We start from the raw sequence: 27,960 nt of genomic DNA on the forward strand, positions 1-27,960 counted from the left end.
TTGGATTAATAATTTATTGTATTATTTGAAAAGGTTGCATAATATACCTAGTCAGTTGAACCATAAAGAATAACACATCCCAAGTTACACATATAGTGTTTGGTGTTAACCATGCAAAATAAGTCCCCACTTTCACCTGCCCATGGTAATACCCATTTGCTTAATGAGAATGTAAAAAGAAGCATCTTTTAACAGGTGATTTGACAAGAGGTGGTGCAAAGAAGAAAGAGAGAGAAGAGAAGACATGAGGATGATAAGAAATCAATATGTGTTAGATTCCTGCCATGTGCCAAGCACACTAGGAACATGAAATCTTCACAACAATTCTGTGAAGCAGAATCTCTCCCATTGGAGAGATGAGGAGATAAGATTTAGGAAAGATAAGTAAATTGCCCGTATTAGTTCATCTATTTGGGTAGACTCCAAATTCTTTGTGGGAATGACCAGCTGAGTGGGCAAGGAAACATACGAAAAAAAAAAAAAGAGAAAAAAAAACTACATAAGAGCTCCAAGACAACATACGAGCAGACATCTGACCTGTGGTACAAAATGATTACACAAGTGCTAAGGACATTTCAAATAATATTAATCAAATAGTGCTAGTAACAACTAGTCAGAATGCTTCATGGAGTCAAGGCTTGACATGATTCCAAAGCTTCCTAACTTTTTAAATAAGGAGTTGCTCTATATTTAAATGCTGACCTAATTCCTGAAGCTGAGAAACACCAGATGAGTGAAAATTAAAAGTACTTGAGTTGGAACAGGAGGAGATCCAGGCTGGCCAGAGTAAAAGTTCAAAAATAGCATCTGTATGAGGAGAGAGGAAGGAAGCAGACAAGACAGCTCCTTCTTCCAGCACAAAGCTATCTAGCTGGCTGATAGATCACATCTGCAACAAGAGGCATCTTTTACTTCTTTACTGTGTAAGTAATTACAATTCATACATACAGACATATCAGCATTGCCAACTTTAGACATTCATTGGTACTAAAAAAGGGATTTTACTCGTGTCAAATCTTTCTTGGTTCTTTTTTTTTTTCCCCGCTCTACAGAGTTTATTGGGTTTATAACTGGACAAAGTCACACATGTACAAAATGAAGCTCACACTATCCCAAAGCAGAATAGGGATTGAGGGCTGGGGATCCGTTACTGGCCTTTGGGGGAGCTCCGAGGTGAGGGGCAGCCAACCCTCCCGCTCCAGAGAGATGTGGCCACAGGGGAGAGGAGGAGAGGGAGCCCACCTGGCTTTGGTCACAGAACACAGAGCCTGGCACTGGGCCAGGGCTGACAGATGGATGGTGGAGTAGGAGTCCCAGAAACCACCCTGCCCAGGGAGCCCAGGGAGCCCAGGGACTGTTCCACCAGTCCCTCTCGCAAGGTGATTGGTCCAGACCTAGACTCAGGGGCTGGTGCAAAGGGAAGGCAGCAAAGCAGGAGGGAGGAGACACTGGAGTGTGGTGGCCCAGGGCACCCAGACCTGTGGAAAAGGGCGGGTAGGGAAGCAGGCTGGCTGCTACTAGGCAGCTAGCAGCGGGTCTCATAAATGCCACCGTGGCCAATGTAGTGCACCCATTTGATGACATCATGGTCGCTGTAGTTCAGCTTCGGTTCAAACACCTTCAAGTAGCGCACCTTGAGGCCAGAGGGTGCGAATGGCACCTCAAAGTTCATGGAAATGGGGGGTCGAGCCCATTTCTTCTTGTCATTGGCGGGCAGAAGTTCAATCTCTGCGTTGATCTGCGATTCCTTCAAGCCTGCCACGCGCTTTATCTTCCACACGATGGCGTTCTCTCTGGCCTTGCACTTGGCCTTCCCCTTCATGCACATCACCTGTACCCCGCTTGTATTCAGTAGAGTTGGGATCCTCACCTCAATCTTCTGAGCCAGTAAAGAGGGTTTGAAATTGGATTTGATGACCACCTTGACCTCCAGCTTGGTGCGTCCCAGTTCTCGCACTACTGGGATCACCCGGAAAGGAAGGATGATGTCCTTGGTGGTGCGATACCTCATTAGCTCAAACTCTCCATCTGGTGGGATGAAGCTGATGCTGCGTTCAGAGTCAAACTTTCTGAGTCGCACACACTGGTGGAAGGTGCAGTCATCGATGGCAATTGATTGCTTTCCGTTCTTGCTTGTTTCATCAGCTGTGCCTTTGCCTTGCTTCTCAATGACAATCTTGTCATTCATCCCAAACTTGCATTCAGGCATGCCACTCAGGTAGCTCTTTATCACCACCCGGTCTGACACATGGGCACTTAGCACCTGCCCCTGTGGGGACATGAGGAGGTTCACACTTTCCAGCACATCCAAGAAGAGCTCATTCCGGCGATACTTGATGCCCTCCCACTGCCAACCAATCTGCCCAGTCACCTGGCTGGTGATCTGGGATTGCTCTTCTTTTGTCTGATGCTGGCTCTTGATACCCTGCTGAGTGATGAAGATTTTCAGTGCTCCTGTCTCTGAATTCTGTGGATAGCCAAAGTCCAGGATCTCATCCAGCAGCTCATATATGAGCCCAAAATTGTTCTTGATATTCTCCTCGCTGATCTTGCCAAAGTAGGCAGCCATTACGTCACACATCTTATAGAGGAATTCAAAGACCATGGCAGCATTGACATTCTGCTTGGTGACAGCTGCCAACCAGATGTTGGACCGCTTAACATGGAAGAAACTGGTGCGAGCGATGTTGGTGATGGGGCTGCACACCTGCTGCCGGGTGTGGATAACATTGACCCGAAAGCATCCACTGCATTCCTCCCGGTGTCATCTCGGTAGACCTGGGAGAGGAGCACCTCCCCCTTGTGATTATAGATGAATAAGCCTCCAATCAGCCTCCTCCAATCAGCTCAGTCTCCAAGGCCCATCACTCTGAGAACAGACCTGGTGTCCACGGCTGCCTGCTCAGCACCACCCACCCCCGCCAGCCACTCTCCAGATCCCAAGATCTTTCTTGATTCTTTAATATCTATTCTTCTTTGTAAAAATAAATTAATTTCAAAATTATAGAATTACACACTTTTAAAAAAAAACCTAGCTCCCATAAAGTTCATAAATGAGACTCATTAGACAGGCAGACCAAAGTCATTTTCTCCCTGACCTCCTGTTGAAAGCATTTCACTTTCACTATCATGAATTTTCACTTATTTCTCCTGGTAGAGAGATGGGCAGATGAATAGTGAAGTCTTTTGGCAACATGACATTTCATTTATTTCCCTTCACTATAGAAGCACTGCTGAGAGTGATGAGGAAGGAGGATGCCTTGACTCATATCTCCAGTTTTTGTATGATTGATTGGAGGGGGCTAGAGGAGATGACGTAGAAGATTTTTCCTAGATGTAACACTCTAGGAAACACTAGAGACCAAGACAGGTAAGGACTGAAAAATATCCTTGGGATTTAGCAGGTAGGCAGCCAGTGGTAATTCATTAGAGAGCAATTTCTGTGAAGGAATTTGGGATAAGGAGTAAGAGTTAGGTGAGTCAGGGAGTGTCAAGCTGAGATGAAATTCATTAAGGAATGAATGGAGCATGAGCAAGTGGTTAGCATGGCCCTGAGAAGAAGGGAAGGGAATATCCATTTGGTGAGATAGAGGAGGTTGATTGCTTGCTTACGTTTAATGATGGGAGAAATATAAAGACATTTAAATATTGATGGGAAAGACCTTCTAGAGAGAGATAAGCAGAAAGTATGTAAAAAGAGAGGTCCCTGAAAAGTTACACAAGGAGGGGTTTCAGAATATAAGAGCAAGGATTCACCTTAGAAGGAAGGAAGTAATAAAATAGTTCATTAAAATGGTTAACTCCATTGAGGAGGAAGGGAAAAGAAAGGAGTTGAAATAGTGACTCTACAAAAAAAAAATCTTCATAAAACGTCAACAATTCTCCCCCTTTTCATACCAAGATTAGCTCTCCATGCATTCAGGCACCAAATGACAGGATCTGAATATCGGCATCACATCTGAATGAATGCACAGAACTAGGTGGAATCAAAATATATTTAAATCTAAATTTAATGCCATGTATCTTTCCTTTCTTTAAACTTTCCCTTCTCAATATCACAGCAGTGCCCTCATGAGTAACAAGAGCAGAAATGGATTCTAAAATTGGTCATTAACCCTCTTTCTTCTCTCTAATAATCACTTATTTTTTTTTAATTTAACCAAAGTACAAAGAGTATACTTAATAATCCAAATACAAACATATTTTAAGTTTCCCTTTATGGTCTGGGTAACATTGGCCAAATCAGTATAGCATTCTAAGCTCAGGGTGGACTTAGAGAACTGTATAAAGATCTTTTCAGATCTAAGAATTCTCTGACTCTAAATTAGAGAACATTTTCCAAACAGTGAACAATTTGGTTTTAACCAGGAAAATAAATAGAAGAAATGTTTCTCTTGGATTTTCACTTTGAAATTTGTGCTTAAATTAAAACAAACAAACAAAATAATTTTTTTTTTTTTTTTTATGATAGGCACACAGTGAGAGAGAGAGAGGCAGAGACACAGGCAGAGGGAGAAGCAGGCTCCATGCACCGGGAGCCCGATGTGGGATTCGATCCCGGGTCTCCAGGATCGCGCTCTGGGCCAAAGGCAGGCGCCAAACCGCTGCGCCACCCAGGGATCCCCCCAAACAAACAAAATAAAACAGAGTTAGATTTCTTTTCTTGTTTTAGATTTCTTTTCAAATAGTGTTTATATTTTACACAAAGTTCTTCTCTATTATTGTTTAGTTTTCTGTCTGAAGTCAAATACCATTAATGTCATTTTGCTCTTTAATATATTTTATAATACATCAAGCTGTTTTCTCTATTAAAATAATGGAGCTTGGGGTGCCTGGGTGGCTCAGCGGTTGAGCGTCTGCCTTGGGCTCAGGGCAGGATCCTGGAGTTCCAGTATCCCTGCATGGAGCCTGCTTCTCCCTCTGCCTATGTCTCTGCCTCTCTCTCTGTCTGTCTCTCATGAATAAATAAATAAAATCTTTAAGAAAATAAAAAATAAAATAATGGAGCTTAATTCAAAATAAAATTGTTATTTTTTTGCCTGTTTCATTTCTATAGTACACTTAAAATCAATCCAAATATCCAGAGAAACTGAAGTACATGTACTAATAAATTTGGCAGAATCATTGGTCTTTTTCAAAAGTCCTGATTTCTTAAAAAGGCTCAAGATAAAGATCATAATTTGATAAGATCAAATTAAATAAAGATCAGATTATGATTTTTATTCATGTGAGAACCAATTTATTTTTCACCTCCATGAGAAATGAAATGGGCCTCTGTGATTGCTTAGATAGAACTCTCGTGCAAAAAACCGAAACCTACTCAAACTAGCCCAAGTCAAAAACTTGCAGTGTTGTTAAAAGGATACAAAAGATTCTCATAGAAATGACACAACAGGGATCTCAACCAGAAAAAAGTAAAACTTGGTCAGAAGCAGGCCCACCCTGATATCTGTAGCACATGGCACAAGAGTACAATGAAGACTTATACACCATATGAGCAAATATTTAAAAGTGGTAAGTCAAAATACTAATATATTTGTTAAGTAAGATATATTTGCTCTTTCTAGTCGACAAACCTGATAACTTTTAAAATGTAAACCTATGGTCTATTATGACTGAAAGTTAGCAAGATATCACATATAAATGAATTTAATTATTATTATACATATCTGGGTTTATTGCTGGTCAGCAGATGTTTGGATGACTACTAAAATGTATATAAACAATAAATAACATTTACTCTAAAAAATTAATTCTTGCTTTTGTTCCAGCAAAACTGCTGATTATGTTGTCAACTTTATGACAACATAATCAGCAGTTTTGTTTTTTATTATTATTATTAAATATTCACTTAATATGTTTTATCGATGGTAATGCTTAATTAGACAAACCACACTTGAGTCACTGTGGTTCTTAAATAATATGTTTGTTTCAACTTGGACAACCATTGTTCTTATGAGGCAGTGGCAACAGGAAGTGTCAATAACTCAGAAGTGAACCAAGGATTTTATATCCCATAACTTAAAATTTAAGATTGCATATGAAAATTATTACTCCACAAAAAATACTACAAAATATACTAGTTTCATATCAATCCATAAAATTTATATTTCATCAACTCTTTTTACAATATCTAGAACCTCTCAGTTATATAAAAAATAGTATTATGTATGTTACAACACATTTATATACATTTATAAATGATACGAATTGTTTAATATTATAAAATGATCCTTTTCCACCATGTACAACTATTCTAATACTATGCTAATTTGTGAATTCCTCTGGAGTCACAAATTGGAACATTCGAAAAAACCAAAAAAATATACATCCTGCACTATTGTAAATGACATTTTCTTGTGCAACAATCCTATTGCACTCATGCTGGTTTAGACAAACATTTGACAGGTAAGCCAGTCTTTTCTCTTACTCAAAAGCCTCTACCTGCCCCAGGATGCCCTGCATTTTGAAGCAATGCCTGTCTCTGACATCAAAGAGACACAACAACTGGTACCACTGCTTTTGTTTTCAAAGACACAGGGCAGAGGATACAGAGAAGCATTTCTATTAGGACTGAAGCATTAGTTGTGTTAGTCACAAGAATGAATGTTCAGAATTTAGGGTCTTGCTGTGCCAATGTGGAGTATTGGCTACTGAATTTTAGAAGTGCCCTTGAGTTCTCTAGTGACGTAATTTTCCTTGTGTGAGTTTGTAATATGTGGACCCCACATACTTTAAATGGTCCATGGCAGGACCTTTTATTGACCTTTTCTGTCAATCTTACAGCAATCCTACACATGAAGTTTGGAAAATCTGGAAGCACACAACTCTATTTCTCAATGAGGCACATGGTCTTAGTGCTGCTTCTTTGCATTTTTGCCACATTTTCTTGCCACTTTCTTCAGACTGGCTCTCTGTGCTCTATATGGTTCTACCTAAATTTTACGTGGTTTGTGGCTTTGGCATGCAAAGGCTCTCACCCCCTCTACTGAATCTTTCAGTTTAGGTTCCATTCATCATGTGATAGTCTGCCTGGCCCATCATGGATGAGATGTCCACCTCTGGTTCAGCTGGGGCTAAGAAAAGCATAATTTGTAGAGTGATGTCCAATTTACATATTAATCTTTAAATTTTTTCATATTAATCTTTTTATGACCTATTAGCAATTGGAATCTTCTTTGTACCCAGAAGTAATATTATGCAAAATGTAAAGATTTCATCATGTGCTTTATACTTCAAAAAGTGAATATTTCAATATGAAGAAAACGGTAAGAATATAAACTTATTAAAAGGTAATTTAACTCCTGAAAATATCAGATGTCAAGGCAGTGGTTTTGCTGTTTTGATTTTTGTATTTCCAGTGGAACATATTAAATAAATGAAGGGGTGAATGATGAATCTCTTCTACCTTCTATCAGATATGTTTGATGATGTTACACAAAGTGAGCCCTATGTCTTCTAGCACTAACTAGTTGAGTGTTTCCAGAAAAGTCATGTACTGTCATCTTTCTCCCAGAAAAGGTCAAGCTCTCTTTCTTGGCTTAACATTTATTATCTCTGCCTAGACTACTCTTCCCAAAATTGTAGAACCCATTCATTCTCGAACTTGTGGTCCATGGTCAACTGTGAACTCCTCAGAGGCCTTCTCTGACTGTTACTGGTTACTTCAGGTACTTTCTCATCTCTTAGCTGTTGGCTTCAAAATAGTTATCCAAATTTGTAATTATCTTATTCATCCAGCTGTTTATTTTGTCTTCTCTGCCATGCCAAAAGTTCTACATCCTAAAACCCAGCTATTATCTTAATATCCAGGTATCATTTTGGCATATAATAAGTGCTAATTAGTATTTGTTCAATGCATGAGTTTTGAAATAAGGCTGAACTGGCCCTATTAGATCACAGTACTAAGATCAAAGTTGCACAACATTAACAATGGCAGACAACAATAATTAAACAGATTGTAATTTCTACTTAAAACATAATCAGGGAACAAAACTGTTACCAAGCAAGATGGAACAAATTGTTCATTGCATAAGATCTAATGTTGCTTAATCAAGAAACAGGAATTTCACAAAAACTTCATTAAGTAGACCAACATCATACAATTTCTGTTGTGTAATATGTAAATTTCAAGTGTTCATGATTTTGTTTATAATCTAATCATACAATAAATATTAACTCAAGGATAAGATGGTGCAGGGTCAGTGCAAGGCTACCCCATGAAAATTGCAAACATTGATCTTTCAATTGGTTGTTTTGTCCTTTAAAGGTAGATAATTGCATTGACTGGGCTAGATTGACAAACTATTTCCAAACTATAAAAAAATTGCCTAATTATAGCAATTACCAGGTCAAAAGGGGTGAAGCATTTTATAGCTTTTATTTCATGTTGCTCTGTGGCAAGAGGTGATGCAATTTGCCTCAGCACCAGGAAGAGAATTATGAATACTTATCAATTGGTCAATTGAAATGGAGATGATTTTCTGGTTGAGATTTTTTTTTCACCTCCTTATAACAGTGGTTTCCTTAATAGCCATTTTTAAAATTACAAGCAAGTGCTTTCAGTATTTCCTGACTACAGTAAGTTTTGGAAGTCTATTTCAATGTCACTTATTAAACTGTGAACCCCTGAATTGGCAGACCGTCATATTTGTCCTGAATCTCCCAATCTTGTCTAACACATTTTAGATAATTAATATTTATTGAATTAAATAGAAAATAACTGTGAAAATAAATAGATATAAAATGATATTTTTTTGGACTACTGTGAAATTAAGAACTTCAGTCTAAGCCTAAATGATCAGTTAAGTTTGCCAAGTCAGTAAAACAAAAGCCTCACATTAATGGTTCAAGATTATGTAAACAAAATAACTCGTTGAATCCTATCTTTTTTACTTTTCAACGAGTTCTTTGGACACGGTCTCCAATATAGATTCAGTTCTTTCATTTGATTACTTTATTAAAATTTAAACATTATAAAAGCACTAAAAGCAAATGCTTTTTATCTTAAGAATTAGGTAATGGAATATTTAATAAAAAATAATTATGCTTTATAGAAACCCCATGAGTCAGAGTAGGAGTTATCAAAAAGTTTAAAAGTCTACTGTAAGATAGGGAGAGAAGAGGGCACTTTGGCATCTATGAAAATTATTAACATACATTTCTTTTGATCAAAAGTTCTTTATCTTTGAATATGGAAATACCTGAACATGCGTGAAATAGCATATGGACAAGGTAATTTATTAGCATAACTTGTAACAACATGATATTAGAAATAACCTAAATGTCCATCAATAAGTAACTAGCTGGGGGCACCTAGGTGGCTCAGTGTGTTAAGTGTCCAACTCTTGGTTTCGGCTCAGGTCATAATCTGGGGGTCATGGGATCAAGCCCTACATTGGGCTCCACACTCATGCTCTCTCTCTCTCTCAAATAAATAAATAAATAAATAAATAAATAAATAAATAATATCTTAAAATAAGCAACTAGCTAAATGCATTAGAATATATTCACATGATGGAATGCCTTACAGCCATCAAAAAAAAATAACCAACATGCAGAAAAATTAAGGTACAAAATATGTGCTTCCATGTATGTAAAATAAGAGAAAAAGAATATATGTGTGTGAGTGTATGAGTGAGTGTTTATATGCATAGGCAGAAAATATCTTTGGAAAGACACAGAGGAAACTTGATCTTGCCTTTCTGACCAGAGGAAACTGAATAGCTAAAGGGTAGATGTGGGAGGAAGATTTTTCTCTATACTCCCTTCTCTGGTTTTGGATTTTGGTCTATGTGACAATATCACCTAGACAAAAACAAAGAAATGCATTTTGAAACTCAGAAAAATAAAACCAAGTAAGAAATATTTTCCTCATATAGTCATAGCGTAGATTGCGCTGATTTCTCCATAATCTTCCTCTCATTTGATTTGCCAACTTGCGATCACCATTGCCAGCTTCTTAAAAATAAACTTCTAGGAACAAAAAAAGGAGAGAAAGAGAGCATATAAAACAGAGACGAGATGAAGGATGGGGAAAAAGAAAAGCAGGAGAAGGAAGGTGGGAGGAAAAGGAGAAGAAACAGAAAGATGGCTTTATACAAGGACAGAGAGAAGTTCCTTTGGATCCTTTTAGTGAGGGTTTTGAAAAAAGTACAACAACTTCAAGGTGTATTATTCAATACAATTCAATTTCCCAACAGCTCACACCTTTCATCTGAAACTCCTATATTTTTTTAGCTTTTAAAAGTTTCACAATGGGGATCCCTGGGTGGCGCAGCGGGTTTGGCGCCTGCTTTTGGCCCAGGGCGCAATCCTGGAGACCTGGGATCGAATCCCACGTCGGGCTCCCGGTGCATGGAGCCTGCTTCTCCCTCTGCCTGTGTCTCTGCCTCTCTCTCTCTCTGTGTGTGTAACTATCATAAATAAATAAAAATAAAAATAAAAAGTTTCACAATGTATTCACGATGTAGATTTCTGTGACTTAAGTGACTCATACTGAAGTCTAAGAAGCAGTTGCTCAGAAAATAAATTCAGAAACGTGCCCTACCCTGTCTTGCCCCAACCCCTTTCTATAAACCCACTCACAAAACCATGCTCAAGTTAAGTAAAGAATACAGATTAGAAAAGTAATAAAGCTAGCAATTATGTTTTTGTTTTGTGGATTGGTTAGTTGGTTTCTATTTCAGAAATAACCTGGTGTAGAGTTAAGAATATCAGAGCAGGCACCAGTACTGGTTGTCACACTAGCATCTATTGGGCATTACCAGGCACTAGAGAAATAGTTTGTGAGGCTCTGGAGATACATCAGCAAAGAAAACAGTTTTTGCCTTTGAAGAGCTCATTCTCTTGGAGGAGGGAGAGATTTGCATATAACCAACTGAAGTACAAGGTGATAAGCATCATACTGGCAGCATCTGGTGCCATAAAGAGCTGAGAAGGGAGAGCGAAGTTCTGCTTGGTTGGGGGAGGCGAGCTGCTGGTAGAAAGGTAGTGATGTTGGAGCTTTGCTTTGAAGAATAAGCAGCTTTCTTTTTCCAGGCAGGCAAGGGGTGAAGAGCATCTCAGACAGAATTATGAAACAGTAAGGCACTTATGGGCTGTGGCATGGATAAGACCAGGCATATGAAATTCCCAGCATACTAACTATATGTGCCTTTCTTTCTCCTACTGAAGAATGGTAGTGAAATGAAAGTGAGAAGTTATATTTGAGGGCAGTATATTTGAGGGCAGTAATACCCTCTGCCTTACCAAAAACAAACAAATAAATCTGCAAAGCAGTACTTTATTTTTTGAAAGACTTAAGTTGCGACTTTGGTATTTGAAAACACTTCCAACCAGTCTCTAAGATCACTCCATCTCCACCATATTAAGATTCAGATGAGAGAAGAATGTGTTGTTTTGTGTATTTTCAACCTCTTTCCACCCCCACCTCTCACCTCCTACTCCTCTCTTTTTATGTGTCCTGAAGATACAAGGAAAGTGATGGTAAGAATCTCCTTGTTTTTCACCAGGTAACACTAACACTGTGACTTAAGATCTAAAAGAAGTGCTAAGAACTTTGGTAGGTCAATGAATTACCATGATCTCCTCACCAGAGACTAAAGCCTGGTGCTTATGGTATACACAGGTCCCCAGGGCTTGACATACCAGAAAGAAGGTAAAATATTCCATCTTGTATGCAAATGGTATTCATTAGCCACAAGCACTGGCCAAGTGGATCTGTTGATAAAATCTCAATAGCAGTATTGTCAAGGAGTGGTCCTGGTAAAAGGCACTTAGCTTCAGCATGGAGAAATGGATTGCTGGCCACAGATTCCCCTAGCCTGATCCAACTTGCTTATATCTCCAAAAGAAATGAAAGGAAAGAATGTAAACAACTCTGAACAGCATATTTTCACACTAGCAAAATGATTCAGAGGTTATACCAACAACTCAATGATTCATTCATAATTTGAATGGGAAAAGAAATTTGTCAATAGGAATGTGTTTGGTGTGGAGTAAAGAATCCTGGTAATGTTAGCCCCAGGATGAAGTTATTATAGTATTGTCTTCTTCTCTTCATGGTCCCAAAGATGAATGTATTTAACAACTTAATTTTAATAATACACTGATGAGAAGGACAAGCAGGAAGGATAGTATAGGAATATGATACTTCTCATGAAACAGTTTCCTTATTTTCTTTGTTTCTGGAGAATGTATTGTATTTCTTAATAACTGAAACCTAGATGAATCATCAGTCTCCTAAATACCTTGTAAGCTAGTCTACCACTCCGTCTACATGACTACACCTGTTCCCCAACTCACCCTCATCAACTTCCCAAGGAAATGTACTTGGACATGACATTGAATCAGCATTTCTAAAGTCCTATAGTAGAGAATGACATGACATATCACTTCAAATAAGCAGTAGCTGCAAACAGTCCTATAACCTGGGGCTAAGAGAACCAGGATTATTGGTTTTTTCCCCATACTCTCACTCATCAGATTCAGTCTCAGGTATTCAAGTCCAAAGGATTTGTTCTGGGGGGAAATTATACCAAGATAGATTTTTATATATTCATATATCATATAATATGTGTAATTTTATACTACATTATAAAACCATTTCATGTATATAGATAGCTGTATAGAAGAATGAAGACAGTGAATTCTACCAAAAAATAAAGCCTTCCACTTTACATACCAACAACTTGTTAAAGCACGTATACTGATTTTTTTAATGGAATTCTTTCTAAAAGAAATTACATCTTGTCCTTATTAAGCAGTAGTTCATGGATATCATTTAAATTTTTCTTGCTGATTTGGAGTCTTAATTAACTACCAATCTCATTAAGAATGTATGCATATTAAATCTGTCTCCTTTTTTATCAACTCTTCTTGCTTCCTTTGAGTTTTTTGTTCTCAATATTCTATTCACAGAGAAAATAGATAAATTTTTTAATACTTTCACACACACACACACAAGATGAAAAGTCGATAAGCTCAGTTCTGTAGAATAGTAACTGTAAAGGACATGGATTTAGTGCAGAGATTTTGTAAAAATTGTCTAGAGAACTTAAAAGCCTTTATCACCTAATTACAATTCAGAGCTCTGGCCCAGAAGGTTTTGGTTACTGGCAAGGTGTTGCTGTAATTTTATACTAAATATAAAAGACTTTAAAAAATTTTTGGTACACCTACAAAATAAAATAAAATCAAAAGTAAATGGCATTTTTTCTTAACTTGGTAAGGCTTCCTTCTCCACATACCACTCAAAGATGCTTTAAATGAAAATGTCACATGAAATATTGTTATATTTCTGGCTCCGTAGTGGACTGAAAATATACTACAGAAACTTGAAAATATTTGGTTTCCTATTCAACAAGATTTAAATTTAGGAATTATCAACAGAACCTATATTATTCCATCTGTAGGTTCATAAGCAAAAGATAAGTTCTAAATTATCACTCCCAAGGATCATTCTGATGTAGTCTAATTTTGAATAATATTTGAATAATCTTATTTTTAATATACTTGAATATCTGAATTTTTAGGTAAATAAAATAAGCATCAGTTTCAGTAAGCATTTGTAGTTTTTCTGATATGAATCCATATCTAATCAGAAATATTACTTGCTTACTTATAATTAACCCTGTTTCTAAATTATTTCCCTATTTGCTGTACAAAAATACAGTAACAAGGGTGCCTGGGTGGCATGGTCCGTTGAGCATCTGACTCTTGGTTTCAGCTCAGATCATAGTCTCAAGGTCATGAGATCTAGCCCTGCTTCCGGCTCTGCACTCAGCGCAGAGTCTGCCTAAGTCTCCCTCTGCCTCTACCCTTCCCACCTCAACCATGCTCTCTCTCAAATAAATACATCTTTAAAAAACTACAGTAACAATATTTAATAAGCAAACATGTGAATGCTTATCAGAAACAAACATTGAACAACCTTAACTAATCATCTTCATTTTAATTTTATCTAGCTCTCTTTGAAGCAATGGTGGTGCTGAAAAATTCACAACTCAGTTCACAGACCCAGTGCCAAATATTTGAGTATTCTAGCTTTGAGAATTCTGAACTTCATTATATTTTGTTTCTTTTTTTTATTTTTATTTATTTTTTCTTTTTTTTTAAATAATAAATTTATTTTTTATTGGTGTTCACTTTGCCAACATACAGAATAACACCCAGTGCTCATCCCGTCAAGTGTCCCCCTCAGTGCCCGTCACCCACTCACCCCCACCCCCCGCCCTCCTCCCCTTCCACCACCCCTAGTTCATTTCCCAGAGTTAGGAGTCTTTATGTTCTGTCTCCCTTTCTGATATTTCCCACACATTTCTTCTCCCTTCCCTTATATTCCTTTTCACTACCCACTATGCTTTTTTTTTTTAATAAATTAATTTTCCATTGGTGTTCAATTTACCAACATACAGAATAACACCCAGTGCTCATCCCGTCAAGTGTCCCCCTCAGTGCCCGTCACCCACTCACCCCCACCCCCTGCCCTCCTCCCTTTCCACCACCCCTAGTTGGTTTCCCACAGTTAGGAGTCTTCATGTTCTGTCTCCCTTTCTGATATTTCCACACATTTCTTCTCCTTTCCCTTATATTCCCTTTCACTATTATTTACATTCCTCAAATGAATGAGAACATACACTGTTTGTCCTTCTCCGATTGACTTACTTCACTCAGCATAATACCCTCCAGTTCCATCCACGTTTCATATGCTTACAGATGGTTAAGCTTGATCTGAGAAGATGCTCTCAGGAAGAGACTAAAACCTCATCTTGTTGCATAAATAGAGTGACCGTATATTCCATTTGTCCAGGACAGCCCCTATTTATGCTAGTCATCACAATCTAATTTCAATAGGGCCCCCATGTCCCTCAAAATGTCCCATTTTAAGCTATAAATTACAAGGTCATCCTATCTATTAGGTTAATTCAGAGACAATGGAATGGTTTTGCTTCTTCAACTAAAACTTGAGCACCTTGGATTCTTAGGAGAAGGTAGAGGAGTCAAGAAAGACAAGAGAAGACAAGATGTTGGGGAAAATTCTTTGGTTTCCCATTTGTAAAAAGAAAGTGAACATCAAGTTGAAAGACTATATTATCATTCAACATGTCTTATGCCTGCTTCTAAGCTGGCAGTTCAGTAGTATCTGGTGTATTTTCCAAAAATTGAAATAACATATAGGGTTAGAAGATATTTAGAACTAGGTGAATTTGGGACACACATTTTTGAGGATCTCTGAGTTAAATTCTTTTTTTGTCAAGATTTCATTTATTCATTCATTAGAGACACAGAGAGAGAGAGAGAGAGGCAGAGACACAGGCAGAGGGAGAAGCAGGCTCCACACAGGGAGCCCGACGTGGGACTCGATCCCGGGCCTCCAGGATCACGTCCTGGGCCGAAGACAGCGCTAAACTGCTGAGCCACCCGGGCTGACCTCTGAGTTAAATTCTTGAAGTGATATTCCACACTCATCATTTTGGATAGTGCCATTTCCTTTATAATATGCCACCTTTTAGTCCATGGATATATGAAAATAAAAAGATAATTACTTAATTTTGTCCTGGGGTTCTTAAAGCTTTAATAACCTACCTGTACTTTTACTGGCAATTTTTGATAACAAGGACCCTGCAAGGGCCACGCCTTAGTGGCTGGTGCCACTGCTAGCGAGACCAGTGGTCCCATAAAGACTGATTTCCTGTCATACAGCGGGGCAGATAGCCAGACTCACATTTGGGGAAAGTGACCGCAATAACCTCCAGAGACTCGGAGTTAAACTATGCCATTTGCTAGTTTTGTGAACCTGAACAAAATCAAAATCAGATCATAACAAACTGAGGTTTTCCACAATTTTATTTGTAAAACAGAGAGCTAGACCTCTAAGATAAGATCCACCTCAAGCAACTTGGAAATACCTTGAACTTTGTTTTAATGGCTTAAGCAAAATACATATATTCTCTGACTCTGAGGAAGATTAGCAATCAGATCCTCTTCATATCCAGCATATCAACCCCCAAATTGCAGAGTTTCCTATGGGCCTCTCTCCTAAAAACAATTACACTATGTAGTATTTTCCTACCAGGAGTTGAGTTTTGTTTGATTATTTGTTTTCCACTTGTTCCTTTTTTCTTCATTGAAATTCTAGAGTGAATCCAACTTCTTTGTTTCCAATTGTCTGTTCCATATTATGTCACTAAGGTAACGGTTAGTTATTATCTGTGATATTTTCTTTCCAATCTCCTTCCTGACCTTTGATCTGTCTCCATCTCAAATTTAAATTTTAGTTTTCTGAGGCAGAAACTCTATCTAAAGCTCAGTATTTAGTCAACACTGTGCTTTCTCTGAAAATGTAGCTTCCTCTGACATTTTTTTAAAATATAAGATTAATTCCTTTATTTATTTCCAGGTCCGCTTCAGTATCAGAACTTTTCATAGTGTCTTGTAAGTTATATTAGCTGAACTAATTAATTAATTCTTTTTTAACTTGTGGGTTTTTTTAAAGTAACATAAAATTTACCATCTTCGTTGTTTTAAAGTGTGCAGTTTGCAGTATTAAGTATATTTACAGTGTTGTACAACAGATCTCCACAGCCTTTTCATCTTGCAAAACTGAAATTCTGTAACCCATTAAATAGCAGCTCCCCATCTCTTTCTCCCTAAGGTCCTGGCAGCCACCTTCCTACTTTCTATTCCTATGAATTTGACTACTTTAGATAGCTCATATAAGTGGCATTTTAAACACAATCTGATCTATATTTTTATTACATATACAGTCACAAGAGCCATGGCAATATGATTTTATATGTTAGTATATTAGCACGTTAATTGTTTCAAAGAGCTTGCATTGATATTAAGTCCCCCTTTATTCAGTACTTTCTCTCCTGTCACCCTCTTTCTCAGACTTCCCACTCTTCGAACCCTTTTCATCATGGCCTTCAAAACTCAATCCCACTGTAAGCAAGCATTCTGTACTCTTAGTCTTAACTGAAACCTCACTTTCCCTGGAGAATCTTTTCTCTCTCCAAACCTATAATGAAGGCTCTTTGTTCTCTTATAACTCACACAGTCCAAGGCCATGGTGATGGCGTATAGGAAGGAGTATATAAGTTAATAGTTAATAGTCTTTTGGTTAGTAGTAATAGAGACTCAGGCTAATGTCTAGCATAACCTTAAAAAATTATGGACCTATATAACTGAAGAGAGGTATTCTCAAAGATGCAAACAAATATCAGAAATATTATTCCAACTTTCAGCCATTATTTCTACTTGTCTCTGCTCAAAATAATTTTCTCAGGATTCTATGGCCATCTTCTAGGCAGTGGGCAAGATGGCTGCTGATAACAAGGTCACATCATCTTTACCCTCATCTTGAAGAGTACATCTACAATTCAGAAGTACTGTAGTTGAATAGCTTGGGTAATAAAGCTATTCTTTGATCCAGTTACTTTCTATGCAAACACTTTCCATAACTTTCTATTGGTCCAGCCTGGGACATAAGTCCACTAATTTGTGAGGCTGAACACCAAAATAGATAGCTCCTCCAAAATCACATGAAGTTCATATCTTCAAAGAAAAACATCACAGGCTATCTACTAGAGAAGAAGTGGCATTCTTTAGCACCTCATGTTAGTTTTAAATCATTTCTTCTTTATCTTCCTCTAATAAAAGCTAACAAACCTCTCCTCCTTTGAGACATGTTAGTCAGCTCCTATTCTCAGCCATCTACTGTCATTGGTCAATACTTAACTTAGATGGGTTTGGCACAAGTTTTTCAAAATATTTATCATCATAGTGTACTACTTCCATGTCCATTTGGATGACTTCTCCAATAGCCTAAAGTCTTAAGTTCATAGTTCCTTGGTCCCCTAAAATCTAGTCTTCTTAATTTTCTTTTTTCTAAATCTTATCAACCATGGAAATTTTCTTTTTAAAAAACCTTAAGATTCTAGTGTTAATCTCTCTGACCACAAATTCTGACTTTCTCCCACGTGTCCACACAGACATCCAACAGAAACATCAATTGATAAATCATGGTAGACTGTATTAAGATTGTGCCCCAGGCACTGCTACAGTTCATACACCTTGTCTCTGACCTGCTTGCCCACCTGACAGTGATGGCAGCTGCCCATCAACAGCGATTCCAGCTCTGACCAGATCTCCTCCTTTGGGTTTTCTGAGCACCAATCTAGGTGTACATGCAATAACATGTAAAAGGCACCAGCTTTAATCTCAGGTCATCCAGATGTTGTGAGCATCAAACAAGTTCCCTCTGGCCACATGAGTTCCAGTTTGTTTCCTCAGGTTCCACTCTGTCCCTGTGGACCTCAGCTTGCATTTTCCTTTCCTATGTGTCCTGCTGACCTACACTAACTGCAAGCCCACCATCATATGCAGAGGGGACTTAAAAATATTATTTCTCCAGTTTCCCTTCATGATGATTAGCAACTTTTCTCTGATCTTCCAACATCACTGTTAAGATTTCTGTGCCTCCAGGTTCTTGTACACTTTGTACGATCTAATCCCTACAATAAATCTATTTCATATCACTCATAGGGGTACTCCTTCCCTAGTCAAGCTGTAACTGAGACACCTGATTGGAGGTTATTGCACAAAACTCTGAGAAGTATCTATAGAAAAATAAAAGTACTTAAGAAGCAAAAGAATTCACATCAAATGAGAATTTATATTCTTAGATGTGTTTGAAAAGTTCTGTATGATTGGAAATGAGAGGAATAGCAGGACTGAAAAACACTCATAAATTTTATGTCTCAAATCACTTAGGATGCTCTTTCTATGTAACCTCATCCCTTTTTCCATTCCACATAAAATCAAGAATCATTAACAATTTTTTACTAACTGGTCCTATGCTTTTCCCCACCAACCTCAACCAAACATTTTATGTTACATTTCAGCACAAAATGGTAGATTCAGCCTATTTTCCACTTTTCTTCTTCTGTATACCCCATAAGATTATAATAAGGATTATCTAAAATTATAAAAACACAATAACTAAAAGAAAATAGTGGAAGCATACAAAAACAAGTACTTTAACATATTTCTGGAATATGGAAATTGAGAAAGAATACCTCTTGTGCTAAAGCTCTAGCCCAAAATAAGAGAGAAGGAGGCTTCAGCAGATATGGGAAACACCTTGTCCAGCAGAAATCAAGATGCTTCAGAATAGAGACTATAGGTAGAAGAAAGGTCAGGAGAAAGTGGACATGAAAACGAGATTAAATGAAGACCTGTATAAGACATAGACACCTGTCTTCTCACGCAGAATGACTTGTAGTTAGGCATTTCACTGGTGCCAGAAAGCAAAGCCCCTCTCCTTCTAGTATTAGCTAGAAGAAAAGGCAGCTGGCTCACTTCCCTCTAACTATAATGTAAAGCTTCTAGCCACCAAACCTCTTCACATACAGAACACACCATAACCTTTTAATTACCTCAGTTTTAAATGGAAATAGGCAACAAATGACTACCAGAAAACTGAGGGAAGGTTGCAGTGTAACAGAAAGACCAAGATAAATAACAAAATTATCCCCTAAACAAAAAGAATATCCAGGAAACAGCAGAAGAGAGCCTTAAGTAAAACTTTAGTGTCCTTACACAGAAAATACTAAAGAAAAGATCAACAAAATTGAGAATCAATATAAAGTCTAGTTATTAAGAATTCTAAAGAGATGAGAGCAATTTATCAAAGAATTAAAATAAGATAATTCTCCGGAGATGAAAGGAGGACCTGTCTCCAATCTGGTAGGGTCTACTTGCAACCAATGGTATGAATTTAAAAAGAACCACACTTGGGCACATTATTATAAAACTTCAAAACTCCAAAAGTTAAAAGATATTAAAAAGCTTCCACAGAGGGCTGGGAAAGACAATTGTGTACACAGAAATTAGAATCAGAAGCATTGATTCCTGGGATTCCTGGGTGGCTTGGTGGTGGAGTGTCTGCCTTTGGCTCATTCTGAGGCCTGGGATAGAGTTCAGCATCAGGCTCCCCGCAGGGAGCCTGTTTCTCCCTCTGCCTGTGTCTCTGCCTCTCTCTGTGGGCTCTCATGAATAAATAAATAAAATCTTAAAAAAAAAGCATTGATTCCTTTTTGTTTTATTAGCGACACCACATAGTACAGCAATATTTTTAAGGTTCTGTGGGAAGCTTTTTTCCAACTTAGCATTCTCTACGCAGCCAAACCATTAATCAAGTGGGAAAGAATGAAAGAGAACTTTTTGGTCTGAAAGCACTGATAGATTTATCTCCATACCCCCTTCCTTGGGAAGTTCCATGAGGAGTGGTGACAGGTGTGAGAGTTGTGTGAGGTAAACCCTCATGACTCATAGCAGGATGACACTAGGAAGTGTCAAATTTGATAAGTCAAGAAATCGCATTATACATGATTTATTGGAGACATGGAGTTAACCACCAGAATAACAAAAAAAAAAAAAATGAAGTTGTAAAAGTAGCGACTTCTAAAGAAGGACTTAGGTGGTAGGGTAAGTACAACTTTAACCATGTACATATATTAACATGAAGTAATTTTTAAATGTACTACCAGAGCTCCAATTAAAATTCTTTGTCTACTGTTTTATAATATTAACTACATGGGCTGTGGCAAGCAGAATGATGCCCACAACGAGCACCACATCTTGTGAATATGTTATCTTATGTAGCAGGAAGGGACTTCGCAGATATGATTAAGGTTCAGGATCCTGAGATGGGGAGATTAGCATAACTTAACTAGGTGGGCCTGACATAATCACAAGGTCCTTAGAAGTAGAAGAGGAGGGCAGCCCCGGTGGCTCAGCTGTTTAATACTGCCTTCAGCCTGGGGTGTGATCCTGGAGACCCGGGATCGAGTCCCACATTGGGCTCCCTGCACAGAGCCTGCTTCTCCCTCTGCTTGCCTCTCTCTCTGTCATGAATAAATAAATAAAATCTTTAAAAAAATGTAGACGAGGAAAGCAGAAGGGAGTCAGAGGAGATGTGACTAGGAAGAGTAGGTGGAGAGGTGTAACTTTGCTGGCTTTAGAGATGGAAGAAGATGCCAAAAGTGTAGGCAGTCTCTGGAAACTGGAAAGGCAAAGACATTGATTCACCCCTGGAGACTCCAGAAGGGAATACAGTCCTGTTGACCCCTCAATTTTATTTCAGCAAGATCCATGGCATGCTTCTAACCTGCCAAAGTATAAGAAAGATTTTTGTTTTATTTTACCATGTTTGTGGTCATTTGTTACAGCAACAATAGAAGACTAATACATGGACTTACATGACTGGAATTAACTCCTTTTGATGTTTTCCCATCTTAGACTATTATTTTCCTTTCAGCTATTACATTATGATCAGGTTTTCCATTTTAAAGGGCAGCAAAACAGACCCTTTGCTTTTCCTATTTTATAGGTACTGGCTTTTTTGTTTAGTATTTCAGGCAGTTTACCACCATAATATCAAATCTTCCTTGGTATCAATTTTGGATCCATTATAATGTGTCTATTTTCAGTGAAGCCATGATGGAACATTTTTTGATGATCTTCTTTCCTAGAAACCTGAATAATTCCATCTGATTGCCCATGTCTTTTTTCAAGAGCTTCAACATCCAGAAACCACACTTTCAGAAACAAAAAAGAAAGCGATTAAGTGTAAGAAAAAATGATTCTGTTTTTTTCTGACACAATTAGTCTTATTTCTCTGTATCGAGTCTTCTAGACATAACTTCAGGTGTCACAGCAAGGTCAGAAGCTTTTGCTAAACACTCCACTTAACAATCATGTATTTTCATTTAATTATACCTTAAAGTAATTTTATGGTTGTTATTATATGTGTACTAATCTTCACTTTCTCTAAACTGAAATTCTCTTTGCCTCTTTGTGGGGAAAACATGGACTTTGAGCTAAATATATCTAGATTCCATACCTGGCTCTCTCATTTACAGTCTACATAACCTTGGGCAAGTTATTTAACCTCTCTGAGCTTTCTCCAACCATAAATACAGAGGTTGTAATGCTTTATACTGCCTACCTCACCTCTGCAATACTGACATTTTTTTAATAATAAATTTATTTTTTATTGGCGTTCTATTTGCCAACATACAGAATAACACCCAGTGCTCATCCCGTCAAGTGCCCCCCACAGTGCCTGTCGCCCATTCACCCCCTCCCCCCACCCTCCTCCCCTTCCACCACCCCTAGTTCATTTCCCAGAGTTAGGAGTCTTCATGTTCTGTCTCCCTTTCTGATATTTCCTACCCATTTCTTCTCCTTTCCCTTCTATTCCCTTTCACTATTATTTATATTCCCCAAATGAATGAGACCATATGTTTGTCCTTCTCCGATTGACTTATTTCACTCAGCATAATACCCTCCAGTTCCATCCACGTCGAAGCAAATGGTGGGTACCTGTCATTTCTAATGGCTGAGGAATATTCCATTGTATACATCAACCACATCTTCTTTCTCCATTCATCTTTTGATGGACGCTCTTTGTTGTAAGGAGCTGTCCTCGTGTTTTTCAGCAGCCCTGGTCTCTCTATTCGTTAGATGTGAGTACATCCCCCACTCCTTGTTACAATCAAAATTTTTTCCAGACATTGTCAAATGCCCCCCTGGGGCAACGATTACTTGTTTGTTGAGTGGGTTAAATGAAATTATGTGAGTCATTTAGCACATTTTGACACATAATAGGTACACAATAAATGTAATTTTTGTATTATTGGTAGACCTGGGTTCTCAATAATGACAACAACCACATTGTATTGCATAAAAACAAAGAATGAGAAATCAGAGAATGAAAATTTTTAAGTTATTATTATCAGGGGTAAGATTGGCTATAATTCAGAGAGGAAATAATTCAGTATTAGTTCAATTAGGATTATAGGAGTTTGGTTGTGACTATTCTGAGGGAAGGAGAGGAGGGAACCTGAGTAAGTTAAAGCATTTGTGAATTTGACAGATACCAATTTCAACCTTACCTGACATTTTTTTCTTCTTTTAGTCCCCTGAGAAAAACACAGCCATTGGAATTATTTTCTTAATAATAAATTTATTTTTTATTGGTGTTCTATTTGCCAACATACAGAATAACACCCAGTGCTCATCCCGTCAAGTGCTCCCCTCAGTGCCCATCACCTATTCACCCCCACCCCCCACCCTCCTCCCCTTTCACCACCCCTAGTTCATTTCCCAGAGTTAGGAGTCTTTATGTTCTGTCTCCCTTTCTGATATTTCCTACCCATTTCTTCTCCTTTCCCTTCTATTCCCTTTCACTATTATTTATATTCCCCAAATGAATGAGACCATATTAGTTTGTCCTTCTCCGATTGACTTATTTCACTCAGCATAATACCCTCCAGTTCCATCCACGTTGAAGCAAATGGTGGGTATTTGTCATTTCTAATGGCTGAGGAATATTCCATTGTATACATAAACCACATCTTCATTATCCATTCATTTTTCAATGGACACCGAGGCTCCTTCCACAGTTTCAGCCATTGGAATTTCAAATTAAATTCAAGCCTTATTTCCACTGTCTGATAATGTAGAAAGAGTTCAGCATTGAGAAACAGGCAAGAAAATGTCTAACCATTCTGAGCCTATTTCCATATCTGCAATATAAGGATCAATAATATTATTACTTGATAGTGTTTTGTGAATATTCTGTATTTCATTGGCAACCTACAATAGAATTCAAGGATTAAGCACCTGAGACCCTACCATTTATTGGTACCTCCTATGAACCAGGCATTGGTCGAAGAGCTTGGCATATATTAACTCACTTAATCTTTAAAACAAAGACAAGAACTCCAAGAGCAGGACAGCACTAATCTAACCCTTTTTTTTAGAAAGGCACCACGGTGCTAAGGCACTTGCCAAAGGTCACATGACCAGGGGGTGATGGAGCTAGAATCACAACCTTCCAACTCCAGAGTCTAAACTTATAACAAGTAACATTTCCTAACTCTTATCCTTGCCTAGTTAGATATATATAGCTGGAGTCTGCATAAGGTTCCTTACTTAGGTTGATGGAAATGCCTTTTCACTTTGTTTTAAAGAATTTTGGGTTAATAAAGAAAACAGACGTGATAATTCAGATTCCAAACTCTGGATTCAAAGTCTTGTATAAATTTGGATCACAGTGAAGGATAAGAGCCTGAACATTTAACAGACCAGAAAGGAGAGTGATTAAAGACTTACAGTGACCAAATAGCTAGGGATTAATTGCTTACAAAGCAAGTTTATTTTTATTACAAGAGGTTAATTCATTTATGGATCATGTGCAAATCTTTTACAAAGTATGGGGAGAAGTTGGAGCAGAAGCAGATATCTCTGAAATGTTCTCACCTTCCTGAGAGTCCATAGGTTTTAGAGAGGAGATGTACATGAAAAGAAAATAAATGAAAAGAATATACATGGTTTTGGGTTCTTTGCTTTTTGGGTTTTTTTCTGGGTAACTGTTTTACTTGTTGAGACACATATTAGAGATGCCCCATTAGGAAAAGTCCTTCTGATACATTCACTGCAGTATTTAAAAATAAATGCTTATGCAAATTTTTTATCACAATCTTTGTTAAAAAATAAATCCTATATTAAAGAAACATTTTGTTCAAAATTTGCCTAAAACAAGAAAAATACAAATATTTGCTTTTTTTTTAACACAAAGTGTGAAAAGCGTGTTGGGTTGAATAATAAATTAGAGTCAGACTAGGAAGGGCCCTCGAAGCCATTCTAAAGAGTTGTGAAGGTAAAGTAGTGAATAATGAGAGTAGAAAAAAGAAACTGTATCTGAGGGACATCTCCCAAGGAGAGTGGATAGGTCTCCAAAACTGATTAGATTTAATGAGCAAAGCAAAAGGGGGAGCAGAGAAAGACTCCAAGGTAGATAAGTGGTGAAGCCATTAGCCAAGACTAGGCAAGGCATCCCATGTCCTCTGAGAGGAGAAACAGTGGAAGAAAGGGAATAACAAGCGATAGAACGACTTCAGTTTTAGAAATGTTGAGATGGTGCTTAATACACAGGTGTAAATAGCTGATGCGATACTGGGTATATGAATCTGAGTTTGCAATGATTACAACCATAAGAATTTTTATTTATTGCTAGACTCTATGCTAAGCATTTTGTACTCTGTAGCAGAAGCTGCTATTTCTAAATATATGTGCTCCCTCAATAACTATATTCACCTTTATTGATATTAAGAGAACCCATGATTTGTGGCTAAGTACATAGCTACTTGGAAAGAGACTGTGTGCCCTAATCTTCCTTGGCTAGGTGTCACTATGCAACTAAATTCTGACCAATGGCCTGGAAGTGGAAGTGTTCTCAAAAAAGCCTTTCCTTATCCTTCTTAATGCAAGAATGCAGACAATGACATGGCTAGGATAGACAGATACTTAGATATGGAAGTACAGCAACCACACAAACCAGTACCTGCATACCAGGAGCACCAGGTCAGAGCCCTAGGCACCTAGTGAGAATTATTCGTGAGACAAAAGTAATTTGTCTCTTTTTTAGATTACTAATATTTGGATGTTCTGCTTTTTAAAACAAAACCAAATCTTAACTAGGTCATGTACATCATCTCATATAATCCTCATAACAACACTATCATTATACCTAATTTAAAAGTGAGGAATGAGGGGTGACTGGGTGGTTCAGTGGTTGGGCATCTGCCTTTGGCTCAGTTCATGATCCTGGGGTCCTGGGATTGAGTCCTAGATGGGGCTCCCAGCAGGGAACCTGGTTCTCCCTTTGCCTATGTCTCTGCCTCTCTCTCTCTGTGTGTGTGTGTGTGTCTCTCTCTCATAAATAGATGAATAAAATCTTAAAAAAAAAGAAGGTAGGGATGAGCCTAAGAGAAATGAAGAGAGAGATTTGCCCAAGGTCATCCAAACAGGAGAAAGTAGAGCTAGAATTTAATCCAAGAAATCCAATGGCAGAGGCCATACTCATTATCACTAAGCTTTATGAAACCATCTACTCTTTGATCTATAAAGGCATCCCACCCAGATAAAAATCAGTCGTTTCATTTTTTAACTTTTTCTTAAAGTATAATATATGTAGAGAAAAGAACACGTCCGTATTTTTTAAATGAAGAGCATATTCAAAGTGTTATCTGGTTTCTAACCTATACTCTTCCTCCTCATTCATGTGTTCATTTTCCCTTGTCCCCAGATGACTATGTAAGCATCATTCTTTCCATGTTTATTTTATGACCCAGAAACACATTATTAAAGGACTCTGGAGACTTCTCTTTTGTAGGCTAGAAAACCACAGGTCCTTATGCTTTTACTTATAGATTTAATTTTCCAACTACTTGAATTATTCCCACTGTAAATCTTTAAGCATTCTTTTTTTTAATTTATGATAGTCACACAGAGAGAGAGAGAGAGAGGCAGAGACACAGGCAGAGGGAGAAGCAGGCTCCATGCACCGGGAGCCCGACGTGGGATTCGATCCCGGGTCTCCAGGATCGCGCCCTGGTCCAAAGGCAGGCGCCAAACCGCTGCGCCACCCAGGGATCCCCCTTTAAGCATTCTTTAATCCCTCTCAATCTTTTACCTAAGTACCCTTCATGGTGGCAAACTGAGCAGCATAAATGGCTTGAGAATGGGTTTTTCACAGCACTTCCTTTGTGCCAGGCCAGGATTCATGCATTAGCCTACCCATCATATTGAGTAGATTTAAATACTTGGTGAGTTAAGAAGTTCTTTCTGTTTTTCGGAGACAAAGAGGACTTTGTGTCATTGCTGAAAAGCCACATAAATAACTTGAAAACAAAGAGTTTGTCAGTTACAATCTGTTCTTTATATTTTCAGGATTTGAATTTGGCTAACCATAATCCACTAAAAGTCATCTGTAGACAGGAAGGCATGGGAAAAAGTGGTGCAATAGTTTCTTTCTGGGACAGACCCAGGGGGTCAGCAAATAGGGAGAGGTACACCATGCTGGAGAGCTAAATTTAGAGCAGGACAATTTCCATGGGTTAGGACATTGTCATGAGGAGGAATAAGCTCAAGAAATACAACTTGCTGTCACACACCCCCAGAAAAATCCAGGTGCCCAAATAGCTTAGATTCAAAAGAAAGATCTATGCCACTGTGAAATTCTAAAATTTAGAAGTCTAGAAGTTAATTTGTTTCCAGATATTTGGGTAAAAAAATTCAGAAAAGAAACATGCCTTTTGCTAAGAAGGAGTACTCAGAGGTAAGATTAGAATCCCAGAAGGTTCTCTAAAGATGCTCAGAAATATGGAAAATTGAAAGTTGAAATTCATCAACACTGTAAATTAATTACAGAGATGAAATAATCTTACAGGAAAGAAACAAAAGGAGTATCATTACATGCAAATAGATAAATAATGTGAAAGACTTGCAAGTTCTGGAGATACTATCATTAAAAATGATTTTTATTATTCTAGTATAATGATAGGAACATGAAATTTAGATCCAAAAGTCATGTGCATCACACAAAGAATGGATTTCTCTAATATATGAAAACTACTGTTAATAAATTTTAAAAAGACCTATCACCCCAATGAAAAGGGACATGAAAAGATAGTTTACAGAAGAAAGACAAATAGTTCTTCTATATTTGACATAATGCTCCACTGTACTCATAATATGACAATTAAAAATTAAAACTACCAATGAAATACTTTTCATCTCTCAAACTGGCAAGCTTCAAAAAGTGTAATAAAGCATTATTTGCAAGACTGTGTGAAATAGACCCTTTCATAATTGCTGGCAGGAGTGAAAATTGATCCAATTTCTTAGGAGAACAATTTGGCAATATCTATCAAAATTACAAAGGTATACATCCCCTCACCCAAAAGCTTTGCTCCTACATCCTTAAGTCATCTACTCCCACATCTTGAAATGACTTGTGTTCAAGGCCTTTATATTGTAGCATTTTAAAAACCCGAGTATAGCTGACAGACATTGTCACATTAGTTTCAAGTGTACAACATAGTG

The 27,960-nt window shown here is 37.8% G+C and overlaps 1 pseudogene; it reads right to left on the reverse strand.

The window, feature by feature from the left end:
• Nucleotides 1–1,355: 1,355 nt before the first annotated feature.
• Nucleotides 1,356–27,928, reverse strand: LOC140640632 (AP-2 complex subunit mu pseudogene; annotated as a pseudogene).
• Nucleotides 27,929–27,960: the final 32 nt, after the last annotated feature.

Source organism: Canis lupus, chromosome 9 (genome assembly GCF_048164855.1).
Source record: "Canis lupus baileyi chromosome 9, mCanLup2.hap1, whole genome shotgun sequence".
NCBI lineage: Eukaryota > Metazoa > Chordata > Mammalia > Carnivora > Canidae > Canis > Canis lupus.